The sequence below is a fragment of the Heterodontus francisci genome, chromosome 13 (assembly GCF_036365525.1).
Source record: "Heterodontus francisci isolate sHetFra1 chromosome 13, sHetFra1.hap1, whole genome shotgun sequence".
Lineage (NCBI taxonomy): Eukaryota > Metazoa > Chordata > Chondrichthyes > Heterodontiformes > Heterodontidae > Heterodontus > Heterodontus francisci.
Window position 1 is genome coordinate 90369879 of NC_090383.1, and position 13880 is coordinate 90383758.

General features: G+C 42.1%; 1 long non-coding RNA gene across 1 annotated transcript in view; it reads right to left on the reverse strand.

The window, feature by feature from the left end:
• Positions 1 to 5127: 5127 nt before the first annotated feature.
• LOC137376495 (uncharacterized) overlaps positions 5128 to 13880 on the reverse strand; it is a 61115-nt gene continuing 52362 nt past the window's right edge. Inside the window, exon 3 of the long non-coding RNA XR_010976257.1 lies at positions 5128 to 6966. This is a non-coding gene — a long non-coding RNA (uncharacterized lncRNA). The remainder of the gene's footprint in view (positions 6967 to 13880) is intronic.

Below are 13880 nucleotides of genomic sequence, written 5' to 3' on the forward strand. Positions count from 1 at the left end.
CGCTGCTCCATTTTGTCCAAATTATCTACCCATGCCCCTGTGACTCCTATTAACCACAATTGTTAAATAATTTCTTACTCAGCAAACTATCTAAAACTTCAAAAGTACTCTACTTTTCTAATTTACTTCTAGCTAACTTATTTTAACCCTTTTTTAACCACACCTATTCTCTTTGCACTTCCACCCACCAAAGTCACTCATTAAACTTTTTGAGTTTCCAATATCCATTCATATTACATCAATTAGTTGTTTCAAACCATCTTCTATAATTAGCTTTCTCATATCATCTCTCATCTTCCCTGAGATTATAGGTTCTTACCTATCATGAGTGAGATTATAGCCTGGTCTCCAGACTCTACGTAATAATAGATACAGCTGCTCTTTGTATCGCTGTCTCATGGGTACTTTTTTAGATTAAAGCTCTCCCTTGAAGATAGTTCCTACCCTTCTCCTTTGTGATCTTATCTGAATTCCCCTCTAATACAAACTTTCACATAGGCCAATGGATAGATATAATGCCTGTGTGGAACTGAGCTAGAGAAAGATCTCAGGTTTATTTCCTGATCAGTGCTGAGCTAACTGATCTCAGCAGTAGGGGCATCACAAGTGGATTCAGTATCCAGGGTTACGGAGGGGAAAATTCAGCCACAGTTCTTGCTGGTTGCTATCTTGTGGCCTTGATGGAAGGTGCATGTGTGTGGAATGACAGGTGTGAACAGGATTTAGCTTTGCTGTGATACTCCCACAGTTCTGACATGTTTCCTCTATGCATCTATTCATGGTGTGTCTTATTTGAGTTGTGCCAATGAAAGGGTTAAAGCTTGCTGAGTCGCCTGACGATTTAACAACTGGCATTTTGTAAAACAAATTAATTAATAGTTTCCTCGTCTTGAACCCATCTGTGACGTACATGAAGGGTTGCTCAACACAATTTTCAACAGCTGACAATGGCTTGATAGGCCTAAATTACATCTTGCATTACTGTTATAATTTGAAGTGTTGCAACAAGATTACACACCGCATCAGTCTGAGTGTTAGGGAGTAACTACAGCTTAAAGCAAAGGTGTGGCAATGTAAGGAAAAACAGCACAGAATGTTTTCACAAGCTGTATCTACTGTGCTATTGTATTGTTTAGGTGCATTAAGGATCTGAATATTTAAAGAGTAAGTCACACTCTCAGACTGGAATTTCACACCACGCCAACAAGCCGGATGGTGGCGCGGGTGGGGGGGGGCAGTGGTGATAAATGGAGCGGGAGGCTCCGGGAGGCTTTCCCAACCCACTCCCGCCTCCGCCCCCTCTTTACGTAGGGCGGGGGGGTGGGGGGGGGGAGTGAAAAATGGCCCACCGACCCCAGGCCAATCAAGGTCTTTGCCCGCCTCCATGCGGATTTTACGCATGGCAAGCAGGCGTCCTAGAGCCGGGGAAAGCTGCCCAGGAAAAGCAGGTGGCTTGCAATCGTCTCGGAGTGGGGAGGGCCTGCTTATCATGCACAGGGTGGCCAATGGAGTGCCGCCCCCACTACCCCACCAGCCCCAAGACCAAACATGCTCCCATTCCACCCAAATGACCACCCTTGCTTCACCAGGGCCCAACCGATTACCCCCAGTGAGACAACCAAAACTTACCTGGACTCCAGGCTCCATGTCTTCCTCTACACTTGGCTGGGTTGCAGTCCCAGCAGTGGCCACCACTCCCGATGGCGCTGCAGGGACTAAGAGCTGCCAGCCCGCTGATTGGCTGGCAGCTCAATGAGGCGGAACTTCCTCCCTCAAGCAGATAGAAGTCCCGCCTCGGAACAGTTAAAGCCTGGGACCCGTAAAATGCGGGTTGGATCCCCAGGCGAGGTGGAAGCGGGTTGCCAACGATTTTACAGTCGGTGGCCGGCTCCTGTCCACCCAACGTGAAATCCCGGCCTCAGTGTCCTATTCCAGTTAAAAATAGATCATTAAAATAAATTATAATTAACCAAGATCATTCTTTTCTGTCTCCTTCCTCCAGTCCCCATTGCTTTCTGCCTTCCCTTCCACCTAACTTGCATTAATTTTTTTTGGACTACAGTTTCAGGTGTGCCATTAACCCCCAGGTACATCACTTGCATGAGCTTAAACAATGACGGGCATAAATCTGCAATGCCGTTCTGGTAGTACAATGGCGGCAGAGAGGGATTCACAATCCACCATTGATGAGCACTCCTGACCCTGCTGGGTGCACACTAGTGGAAGGGGTGGGAGGAGGCAATGTCACAAAATGTAACACTTCACAGCCGCTCGCAGCGCAGGTCAGCACTGCTGGCAGAAGCTTTAAAACCTAGTGGAGTCAGCCTTCTTCATGAGAAGACCAATTTCACTGTGTTATCATTTAATTTTTCTGGGGTGTGGAGGGTCAAATACAGGCCTGGAAATTCTTTTGGATCCCACTTGCAGCCCTCCGTTGACCAACCTGGACGCTGGTATCTTATGCAACATCCAGGTTGTTGGGTGCCTAGGAGGCAGGAGTAGCAATGGTTCCAGTGTGTGATGCCATCCCATCAGCCAAGATTCCTTTTCACCATCAGGCCATCTTTAAAGCAGACAGAACTTGCACACATCTTAGCCCAGTGGGATAACCCATTCAGGGCAGAGACCCATCCTTTGAAGGTCCCACCCAATTTCTTGCTGCTCCCTGACTGGGATTGCAGCCCAGGTTCAGAGAAAATTATTTGCCTGTCGTCTACTCATATGATGTTTTCCAGAATAGAGGGAGTGCAACGAAGGTTCATCAGACTTGTTCACGGGATGGCAGGTCTGGCCTATGAAGAGATTGGGGAAACTGGGCCTGTATTCTCGTTGAAACCTACAAAATACTTAAAGGGATAGACCGAGTAGATGCAGGTAAGATGTTTTCCCTGTTTGGGGAGTCTAGAACCAGGGGACACAATTTCAAAATAAGTGGGAAACCTCTGAGGACAGAGATGAGGAGAAACTTCTTTACTCAGAGGGTTGTGAATCTTTGGAATTCTCTACCCCAAAGGGCTGTGGAAGCTCAGTCATTGAGTATGTTTAAAGCAGAGATTGACAGATTTCTAAATACCAATGACATAAAGGTGCTAGTGTAGGAAAAAGGCATTGAAGTGGATGATCAGCCATGATCGTATTGAATGGCGGAGCAGGCTTGATGGGCTGAATGGCCTACTCCTGTTCCTATTTTCCTATGGATAATGATCAGAAGTCGGAACCCTGGGTTATTTTCCTCTCTCTAACCTGAAACGCTGAAGCTAATCATAGCACAACTTCTGTCATCCCACCTGAGATTAGATACACTAGAACAGACCAGGGATAAAAACTATTGCCAGAATTTTCTGTTTTATTTCAGGTTTCCAGAATTTGCACTTTTTCTTTGTTTTTGGAAAAAACTGAATTTTTCGTTGCTAGTGGAACAGGCTCGACGGGCTGAATGGACCTGTTCCTATATCCTATGTTCCTATGTTCCCATGGCTCAATGATACCCCAGTAGTGCTTTTGCCCATGAAGCCATCAGTAATCTGTTTTTTTTCCAGAGTATTTTATATAACCTTTAAGCCTTGATGACTAAGAGACAGATACTGGTTTGCCAACTGTAAGAGCAGAACTAAAGCTAGAGTTTTAATCTAAGTAGGTGTCTTGTTATGTTATGGATGACCTCTTCAGCTTCCTTTCACTGTCTGCATTAACTTCTAATCGATAGTTCCCCTGATTATTTCAGTATGTTGACATGTTAAACCAAATATTTAAAAAAATGTCAAGTAAGCATATTCCCTCTCTTCACATGGATGATAAATTATAGGATAGTTCATTAAACTTGATTATTAACAAGGGGCACTAAAAAGGAGTTTCTTGCTTTCCCATAGGGGAAAAAGAGAAATTGAAGGTCACTCCCAGGCCATTCTTTCATATTCAGAGCTAACAGAATAATGTTCACAGAGGTCGGGGGTGGTTCATGGTGCAGCATCACTCGAGAAAGGGGGAGAAGACCAAATAAGTTGAAGGAGCTACAGTCACCCTCAGTGAAAATCAGAATTTTTCTTGAAATACTGGCATGCATCAGGTGGAAGGTTATTGTTTCAATGTGCTATGCATCAGCAGACCAAACTACAAGAGCTTTAATCACATCCTTAGTGATATTTATGCTGTAGGTTCATACATACAGCAGGCCATTATTCTCCCTTGGATTTCCAGGTGCATCACTGAGCAGAGGCAAGGTACTTAGCAGACTAAAGACAGTGACAAGCCAGCAGAAATTCCAAGTTGCCCTTCTTCAAATGCTCCCCAGCTGAGCGCTGGCTAGGAATAATGGAGACAGTGGAGAATTCCACATTATCCATTTGACTTCTCGAACACAGTGCAGCACGTATCCTATGGAACCAGCAGACAAAGGGGATTTTTTTTTTAAACTACAGAAATAGTACTTCGTTCGACAGTAAAAATGTGTTGCCCAGATGGCTTAACTGTTTAATGCAGTGAGTAAATGAGTCAGAGATACCAGGAAGGTTCCAGTTTCTTTGCTAAGTTAACTGGTCCGACAGCTTTATGGACACTGCAATTGGCATCAGTACCCCTTTGCTAGAGAGGGAAAGTCATCCAGTGTTCAATGACTGGCTCGCACATTGAATAATGGCCATGTGGACAAGGTGCCAAGAGGATGACTAGAATCCATGGATTCAAAGCATGGCAAAGGAGTACTTCAGGAGGAGGTGGGAAAGAGGTGTGAGAAACATTAAAATTGTACACATTTCAAATTAATGGCTGATAGCTCTTCAGCTGCCAGGCGGGTGAAACTGGCTGCTAAGATATTTTTATACTGGTTGGATTCTTGAAGACCGACGTCTGTGACTCAGCACCTGACTAAATCCATCTCCTTTATCCCAGCATGGAATTGTAGACCCACAAAAAAAAGGCCCTAAGATTGTGCATGTTAAAGGAGCCAGATATAGTAATGTAAATTATGGGAGCCAACATAGAGACATCCGTCTCCAAGAATGCAACCTATACAAGCACCAGTTTAAAAACAGATACAGTGTTGCTCCTTGGTAGTTGCTGTACTTGTACTTTCAGTGTCAAAGACAGATGTAAAATGATTGAATCACACAATAGATTATATGGGGGAAATTTTATGCATAAAAATTAAAACATGGAATGAGGCCATTTGGCTGAACCAATCCATGTTGGTCTATATCCTCGATGCAAGTCACATTCCTAATTCCATGTGGTGACAGTTCTCATATATTTTTATTTCCTATACTTTCAACCACCTACCAACTTACTCTTAAGTATTGGCATGGACTTGCTTTAATTATTAACATTTCACGGCCTCACAACCTTCTGTATAAATAAAGTTTCTCCTGCTCTCTGTCCTAAATCTCTTTCATTTAATCTTATATCCAAATCCTCTTGTTCTAGACCTCTTAATTATTAGAAACAATTTGTTTCTACTTAATCTGTCCCATCTTTATCAAATCACCCTATAATCTCTTTTGTTCTAATGAAAACAGCTCCTACTTCACAAGTGTTTATTTGTCTTTGTATTTCATACCAAGCAGCATCCTTGACTTTGCACTACACTCTTTCCATTGCCTCAACATTCTTCCTGTAGTATGGAGCCTAAAACTGCACAAATACACCTGTGGTCTTAATAAGGCTTTATTTGAATTCACCATTACATTTTGACTTTCATATAACCTATCTCTTTTCATAAAACCCAGTATTCCATCAGTTTTTAAAGGTCTATCCACTTGATGTGCTGATTTTAATTTCTTGTAAACCTGAACCTCCAAATCCCTCGACTTATCCATATCACCTAGCTTTCCCCCATTCCACCATCTTATCAATACACGCTTATACTTTGCTCCTCAGATTATTTACCATACCTCCTAGTCAGTATCATCTTCAAATTTGAACACCAGTCCCTCTAGCCCTCTATCCAAGTCCTTGATATAGAGAATAGTAGCAGTTCCAGAACAAAACCCCATAGGACACTACAGCCACTTCCAACCACTCTGAAACTGTCTGCAACTTTTACTCCCTGTTTCCTTTGTTCTAACCAGATTTTAATCTAATTAGATAGCCTTCTCCTAATTCCATACCCTTTGATCTTCTCCAATAGTCTCCTGTATGGTCCCTTGTTGAAGGCTTTTGGAAAGTCCATGTATATGACATCTGCTGATTTTCCCCATTCAGTGTATATATAACTTCTCCAAAGAGCTTTTTCAGGTTTGTCAAACCCAATCTTCTTCTTTGAAGTCCGTGTTGAATGCTTCTTATTATTTTCTCTTCATGTAGACATTTACTAATTTCATCTTTACTGAAGATTCCAAAAATTTCCCTACCACAGATAATAACTGAACTGACCTGTAATTACCCAGGTAATTATTTGAAAATGAGTATTAGTCACTCGACAGTCCTCCAGCACACATCGATTCTCAAAGGACTCTGAAATATAATTTTTCAGGCCTCTACTACTTCTTCCCCATTTCCATGAGGATCTGCAGATGTATCCCCTCAGGTCCTGGCAATTTGTCCTCATTTAGCTTAGCTAACTTCACTAATACATTCCTTTTGTTTATCATAATATCTCTCATCTTGCTTTTAACTAGTTCAGGATTTACCTCCTGCTTGTCCTGGGGAGATTGGTTTCTTTTGAAAAGGAGACATGAGTGATGATGTGATATTCTCTTTTTTACTCATGAATTCCACCATTAAAAAGCTTCATGTGCCATTAAGACATATATAACTTCTCCAAAGAGCTTTTTCAGGCAAAGAGGAAATAACTGGATGCATTTTAGTGACAACTCAATTGCACGTCTGTTCCAGGTATTGGATCTTCTCTTTGGGGATTCCCTGATATCACCAGTACATGTCTGGCTGACTCATTCTGTATCAAAGACAGTATTGGTTGTGACTTGCCATTTTGGTCTTGTATATGGTATGTGGTTAGTGGAAAGACGGAGCCTAAAGAGGAAGACAAAAAATAGGAAGGTGAAATTTTTTTCTAAAATTGAAGCGGCCACATCTAATTTACCGTCATCAACCAAAGCTGCATATTTAAAAATTCTTTACAATCCAAAGCAGCAACAACAATGGAGCAGCTCCTTTCCCTCCTCCTCACTACCTCAGCCACTGTACAGAGACAGTGTTAATAACCGATAGATAAACCATAAGTTTGAGAAATGCAGGTTGTCTTCAGCCTGGGCTATCACCAGATAACATTGTGATGCCTGGTTTTGCCTACATGGGATGTTTCTTCAGGAATCCACCCCTTACATAGGCAAAGGGATAGATTCCTAAAACAGCTGGAATATTGTCTGCCAGTAGCCTGCACAGATTAATTGAATCCTCCTGACGCTCCAGTCAATGGACATTTCAAGCAGCAATTACTAATGAGCCTCAGACCAAGCTGAGCAGAAATTCAAAGTTGGTCCAGTGAGTTACTTGCGAAATTATGACCCGCATGACAATTCCATTCATTGTGCTACATGGCCCTGACTCAATAGTGATGAGGTTTTTTTCTGTAGCTCGCCAAACCCCATTGTGTTATTTGCTTGAAGTGTGAGGTAGCAAAATGGCTTTATTCCATGGGGACTACTATGGGAAAGCTTCATACGTATGTACCGTGATGTGGTCACATACAGCTGGTGAGCTCAGTGAGGTGGTGGGTTGACTGCTGTGAGAATCAAGGAGCAGTAACAAATTTGAACATTCATTATTTTTAAAGCCTTCAAAATGGGAATTTGTAGCAAAGATGAAGTAAGTGTAACTGGTATTAAAGATGTTGCTATGAGGGAGGGCAATTTTAATTATGCCCTGGCTGGTTTGAAACTGAACCATACAGACCAGGAGAGCCCTGGGTTCAAACCCCAGTTTAAGCTCAGCTAGCTGATCTCAACCAAGGTAAAAGGAAGGGTCCTGCAATTGGCCTTGTGCCACTGCACTGCGGAAGAGAACACAAAAGAAACACCCAGGGATCTCATTGCTGAACACGATCCAGTGATGGTGCACATGCGGATGTCAGATGAGGACAAGACCAGGCACAGTTATGATAACCCCTACAGGCAACAGTCTACTGATAGTAAGTGTCAAGGCTTAGACTGAGGTACCATGAGCTGTCAGCACTGTTGAACCAGAACACTGGGGTCAGGAGAGAAGGTAGAATTTTTTGTAAAGACGTGATCTACAGTCACTGGTATGGATGTGGGGATTTTATATGGACTGTTACATGATCCTAAGAGTCAAAAAGTGCTGCTTTCAGAAACAATCAATCTTAAACCATTGATATGCGGTCCACACACATGAGACACATTTCCATGCGTGTCAACTCTCTAGACTCTGACAGAATCCTTCTGATATCCATCCCCTTGAAATATCTCAAACAGACAGATGACAGTTTGTGTTAAACAGATGTCACCCAAAGACTCCAGATCACTCAGTAATTAAGTACCGGAATCAGCATTTCAAAGCACCTCGTAAGCATAACACAGATATCCATTAAAGTTATATGTTTTGTAACAGACTGTAGAGATGTTTAAGCATCATCTCTGTAATCCTATTGTAAACATTAAAAGTTCACTTGTATTAGGAATAAGAGTGCTCCCCTCCCAGCTGCGTTATTTTGTATATGAACATTTTGCTTCCACTTTGTTTAGTTTTTAAGCATTAAGATAATCACTGTCATAAATTTTCCTTATTGAATGTCAGCATAATTTGGTAAAATGTCTTGCAAAACATTTAACTGGGGTTAGTATCAGCTACAATGATGGAAACAACCCTCTCAAAGCCACTGTGTCCATTTGGACCATGTCAAATGATTCCGTTGATTTCTAGTTGGTGAGATGAGGCTCCTTTTATAACTTAAGTTTTCTCCCTTCTTCCTTGTTGACTTTTCCTGCAAAAAACACCTTTTGATTGAAAGAACAAGATATAATAGTGAAAGGAAAAATGCAGGGCTAAGTTCTGTCAAAACGGGGGTAACCAGGTTCCAGTATCAGTCAAGAATAGGATTTAAAGCCACACTGGGCATTCATACTATGTTAACTGTTTGTGATCAGATACCACATTTGGTATAATTTGTGTATCCATATTTCTACAACTTGATATATTATTAGGGCCATTTATATTAGGGTCACTTTTCCAAACTTGCAGATAAGGGGGAAAAATGTCCCTGATTCTACTCACTACTGTGTTTCCCCTGGCTTCTTGTTTAGTGAATGGAATTCCAAACCAACAAGGCCAAAGACCAGGATGTGAAGTAAGATGAGGCTAATTCAATATTCTGGTAGAATTCATAGTGTTCAAACGAATGTCAACTTTGGCAGAACTAGAATACAAATCCAACATTTGTTTGACAAACTAAACAGGGTATTAAAGATACAGACTGCATCCCTAGTACTTTCCCATTTACCAAAAGCTGTTTAATCCCCCAACATATTTATCTCAGACATTAATTAACAGTTACTGCTGTAGAGCTGGTTTGGATAATCACTGATGAAATACTGATTAAATCAGTACATCGTCTGTAATCTCAGATTACATCTATCTGTGGAGTGCGCTATTAATTATACTTGAATTGCTTTTCCTCTTGGACTGATGTTGTGTGAGGCTAAAGAGGTTTTTATTGCAGCTGATGTCAAGTTTATTAACCACTGTCTTTATCGATGGATAGAAATATTTACTAGCCACTAATTATCCTGCCTTTTTTAAGAAATATTGTTTACAAAACCTGGCACCGCATTGCAAACATGGTCAGAACACAATGCACGATCTATGTTAGAGAAATAGTCACTTGGCATTACATTTTATGAAGCAGCCACGTACGATTTACTCTGCAATGCCATGAACATAATGCATTTTTGTTTGGACATGCTGAGCAAAGTATAAACCTTTGCATTTTAAAATTTCAGGGGATTATGCAAATTTTAAACTTATTTCATAATGTAATTTTATATATTGCATTGCCCCTGAAAATACATAGAATGAGGATCTTAAAAAGAAAAGAAAGAGTTGCATTTATATAGCACCTTTCACAACCACTGGACATCTCAAATACAACCAATTAAGTACTTCTGAAGTGTAGTCACTGTTGTAATGTAGGAATCACAGCAGTCAATTTGCACACAGCAAGCTCCCACAAATAGTAAGGTCTGAAAAAAAGCATGTCTCACTAACTTGATTGAGTTTTTTGAGGAAGTAACGAAGATGATTGATGAAGGAAGGGCAGTGGATGTTGTCTACATGGACTCCAGTAAAGCCTTTGACAAGGTCCCTCATGGCAGACTGGTACAAAAGGTGAAGTCACACGGGATCAGAGGTGAGCTGGCAAGATGGATACAGAACTGGCTCGGTCATAGAAGACAGAGGGTGGCAGTGGAAGGGTGCTTTTCTGAATGGAGGGCTGTGACTAGTGGTGTTCCGCAGGGATCAGTGCTGGGTGGGACCTTTGCTGTTTGTAGTATATAGAAATGATTTGGAGGAAAATGTAGCTGGTCTGATTAGTAAGTTTGCGGACGACACAAAGGTTGGTGAAGTTGCGGATAGTGATGAGGATTGTCAGAGGATATAACAGGATATAGATCGGTTGGAGACTTGGGCGGAGAAAAGGCAGATGGAATTTAATCCAGTCAAATGTGAGGTAATGCATTTTGGAAGGTCTAATACAGGTGGGACGTATATAGTAAATGGCAGGACCCTTAGGAGTATTGACAGGCAGACAGATCTGGGCGTACAGGTCCACAGATCACTGAAAGTGGCAACGCAGGTGGATAAGGTAGTCAAGAAGGCATACGGCATGCTTGCCTTCATCAGTCGGGGCATAGAGTATAAAAATTGGCAAGTCATGCTGCAGCTGTACAGAACCTTAGTTAGGCCACACTTGGAATATTGGATACAATTCTGGTCGCCACACTACCAGAAGGATGTGGAGGCTTTGGAGAGGGTACAGAAGAGATCTACCAGGATATTGCCTCGTCTGGAGGGTATTAGCTATGAGGAGAGGTTGGATAAACTCGGATTGTTTTCACTGGAATGACAGAGGTGGAGGGGCGACCTGATAGATGTTTACAAAGTTATGAGTGGCATGGACAGAGTGGATAGTCAGAAACTTTTTCCAAGGGTGGAAGAGTCAGTTCTATGGGACATAGGTTTAAGGTGTGAGGGGCAAAGTTTAGAGGGGATGTGTGAGGCAAGTTTTTTTACACAGAGGGTGGTGAGTGCCTGGAACTTGCTGCCAGGGGAGGTGGTGGAAGCAGGTACGTTAGTGACATTTAAGAGGCATCTTGACAAATACATGAATAGGAAGGGAATAGAGAGATACGGTCCCCGGAAGTGCAGAAGGTTTTAGTTTAGACAGGCATCATGATCGGCGCAGGCTTGGAGGGCCGAATGGCCTGTTCCTGTGCTGTACTGTTCTTTGTTATTTGTTCTTTGAATGCACTGCTGAGAATGTGGTGGAGGCAGGTTCAATTGAAGCATTCAAAGGGGAATTAGACTGTTATATGAAAAGGAAGAATATGCAGGGTTATGGGGAGAATGCTGGGGAATGGCATTAGGTGAATTGCTCATTCGGAGAGCCGGTGCAGACAGGATGGGATGAATGGCCTCCTTCTGCGCTGTAACAATTCTGTGATTCTGTAATCTGTTTTTGTGATGTTGATTGTAGGATAAATACTGGCCAGGACACCAGGGAGAATTCCCCTGCTCTTCTTCAAAAGAGGGCCATGGCATCTTTTACATCCTGAGAGGGCAAATAGGGCATCAGTTTAACATCACATCTTAAAGACATTACCTCCAGCCTTCATTTTTGGGGACAAGTGCTAAAGTGAGGCTTGAACCCACAACCATTTGACTTAAAAGCAAAAGTGCTACCCACTGAGCCACAGCATATACAAAACACTCATGCTATTCTATACATGTGTATAAATGAGTTTGAGGTCTTTCCTTGGCAGAAGACCAATGTCAAGCAGGGAATTGGATCACATATTCTAAAAACTGCCGAAGGGCTCTCCTGAGCTTTCAGGCCTTGCTGAATTAGCTGATCTGTTATAGTAGTGGTAGGGTTATGACCATTGGCCTTAGTGTCCTGCAATTAGGGAAGGGAGAAAAGGAGGGAAATTGGCAACAGTGGAGGAGGTGGGGGGAATAAACCATCAAGATAGGTTTTCGGGTAGATTTTCAATTTGCCATCCAGGTGTAAAACTGTCATTTCTGATCAGCTGCCTATTATAGAAACCTTGATTTTCGTTACCATCTTGGTTGAACTGCAGTATTACATTTAAGTTGAAAATGTACCCCACTCTCTCCCTAAACAGTTTTTTATAAAATAGAATAAAACAATAAAATTTGCTACTCAACCTTTTTCTAGAGATGGAGGAAGTTATTTTTTCCAAGTTCTCTACCTCACTCTCTAAATCTTCTTAGACTACAAGTCATCATCCACCAAGCACAAAGATCCTAAACATGGTGTTTATTTGGATCAGGGATCGGTCAGTCTTTCGATGGCTGAGACAGCAAGCACACAAGTCCATTTCTAATTAATATTAGGTATTTTTTAATATGTTGTTTGTAATTTGGTAGGATAAATCTGGTAAAACTACAACATAAATTAGGAGAGCTATTGCTGAGGACAATAAGTCAAATCTCCATGTCTTCCCAGTGGGCATTACTGAGTGGCATTGGCTGGAGCCAGAAGCAGATAACAAAGCTTAGATAGGGGGTAATGCAGAGTATGAGCATATTGAAAAGGAGCCTTGGTGCCAAATGTGCTATATGAATGCAAGTTGCTGTTGTGGAAGTGAGGAAAGACATGGGTGCAGGCAAGGAGGAATAAATTATCTGCTGTACTTGTAATGTTGACCCTTCATTTTCTTCCCATTCTCTCCTCTCCAAAAGGGGATGCTTCTTTGCCACAGTATGGCTGTAAAAGGCACCGGGCAACTCCGTTACCTCACCTAAGAGACCATTCTTCATGTGTGGTCCCAGGCAACATGCTAGTCAGTCACTGGAAAGGGGTGGGGTCACCACATCATGCCCAACCCTGACCGTATCCCACATCTACATGCAAGACGGTTAAATAGCAATCTGAAGCAGAAACATTGGATTAGTTTTCCCCTCACTCAATCAAGGCTGCAGAGATTGATTGCAGTGCCGCACTTGAGTTTGGCTAAAACTGTGCAATTATTTTTTTAAAATCCGCTCCGAGAACATCAATGGTTTCTATTTGTGCCGAAGCAGCTGCACCCGTCTGATCTGAAGCAACAGGTTGGATAGGCTATGAATAAGACTCTTTACTGCACACACCCTCTCTGGAGATCATACGTACAGCTAAAAGAGGGATTTGCTCCAAGCAGCACCAAACTGCAAGATGGGAATGTGCTGGGACATCAAGTTTCCCTGACAGCACTGCCAGGTATAGAGGTTCTGCAGGAATCTGCCACTAGAGATTTGAAAAGCAAACTCATTGTGAGTGGCATTCCGCAACCTAAGGCAATCTGAACAGGGTGGGGGAGGGCAAGCAAGACCTTGGAGACGTCTTTAAACAATAAGCTTCACACTGCTGTTAATTAGAGGTGCTGGGATAATTACAGTAATTTACTAATTACACTGAAAACCACAGATACGCAAATTTAACATCAGGTAAAAACATATTTTTGCTAAAGTGTGTCTATTCCAGACTTGTGGCATATTCACAGAAGCTTTTACATTAGCCTCAAAAGGGAGCCTACTTTGGTAGTGAAGACATTAAATTTATTCTGGGGTCGTTGCTGGGTGCACAAAACCCATATGTCTGATGGCACTAGCACCCCTATCAGGTCAAAGTAAAAGTAACTTGAATTTCAGACTTGTGCCCACATGAGGTGGCGGGGCTACTAGTGCTG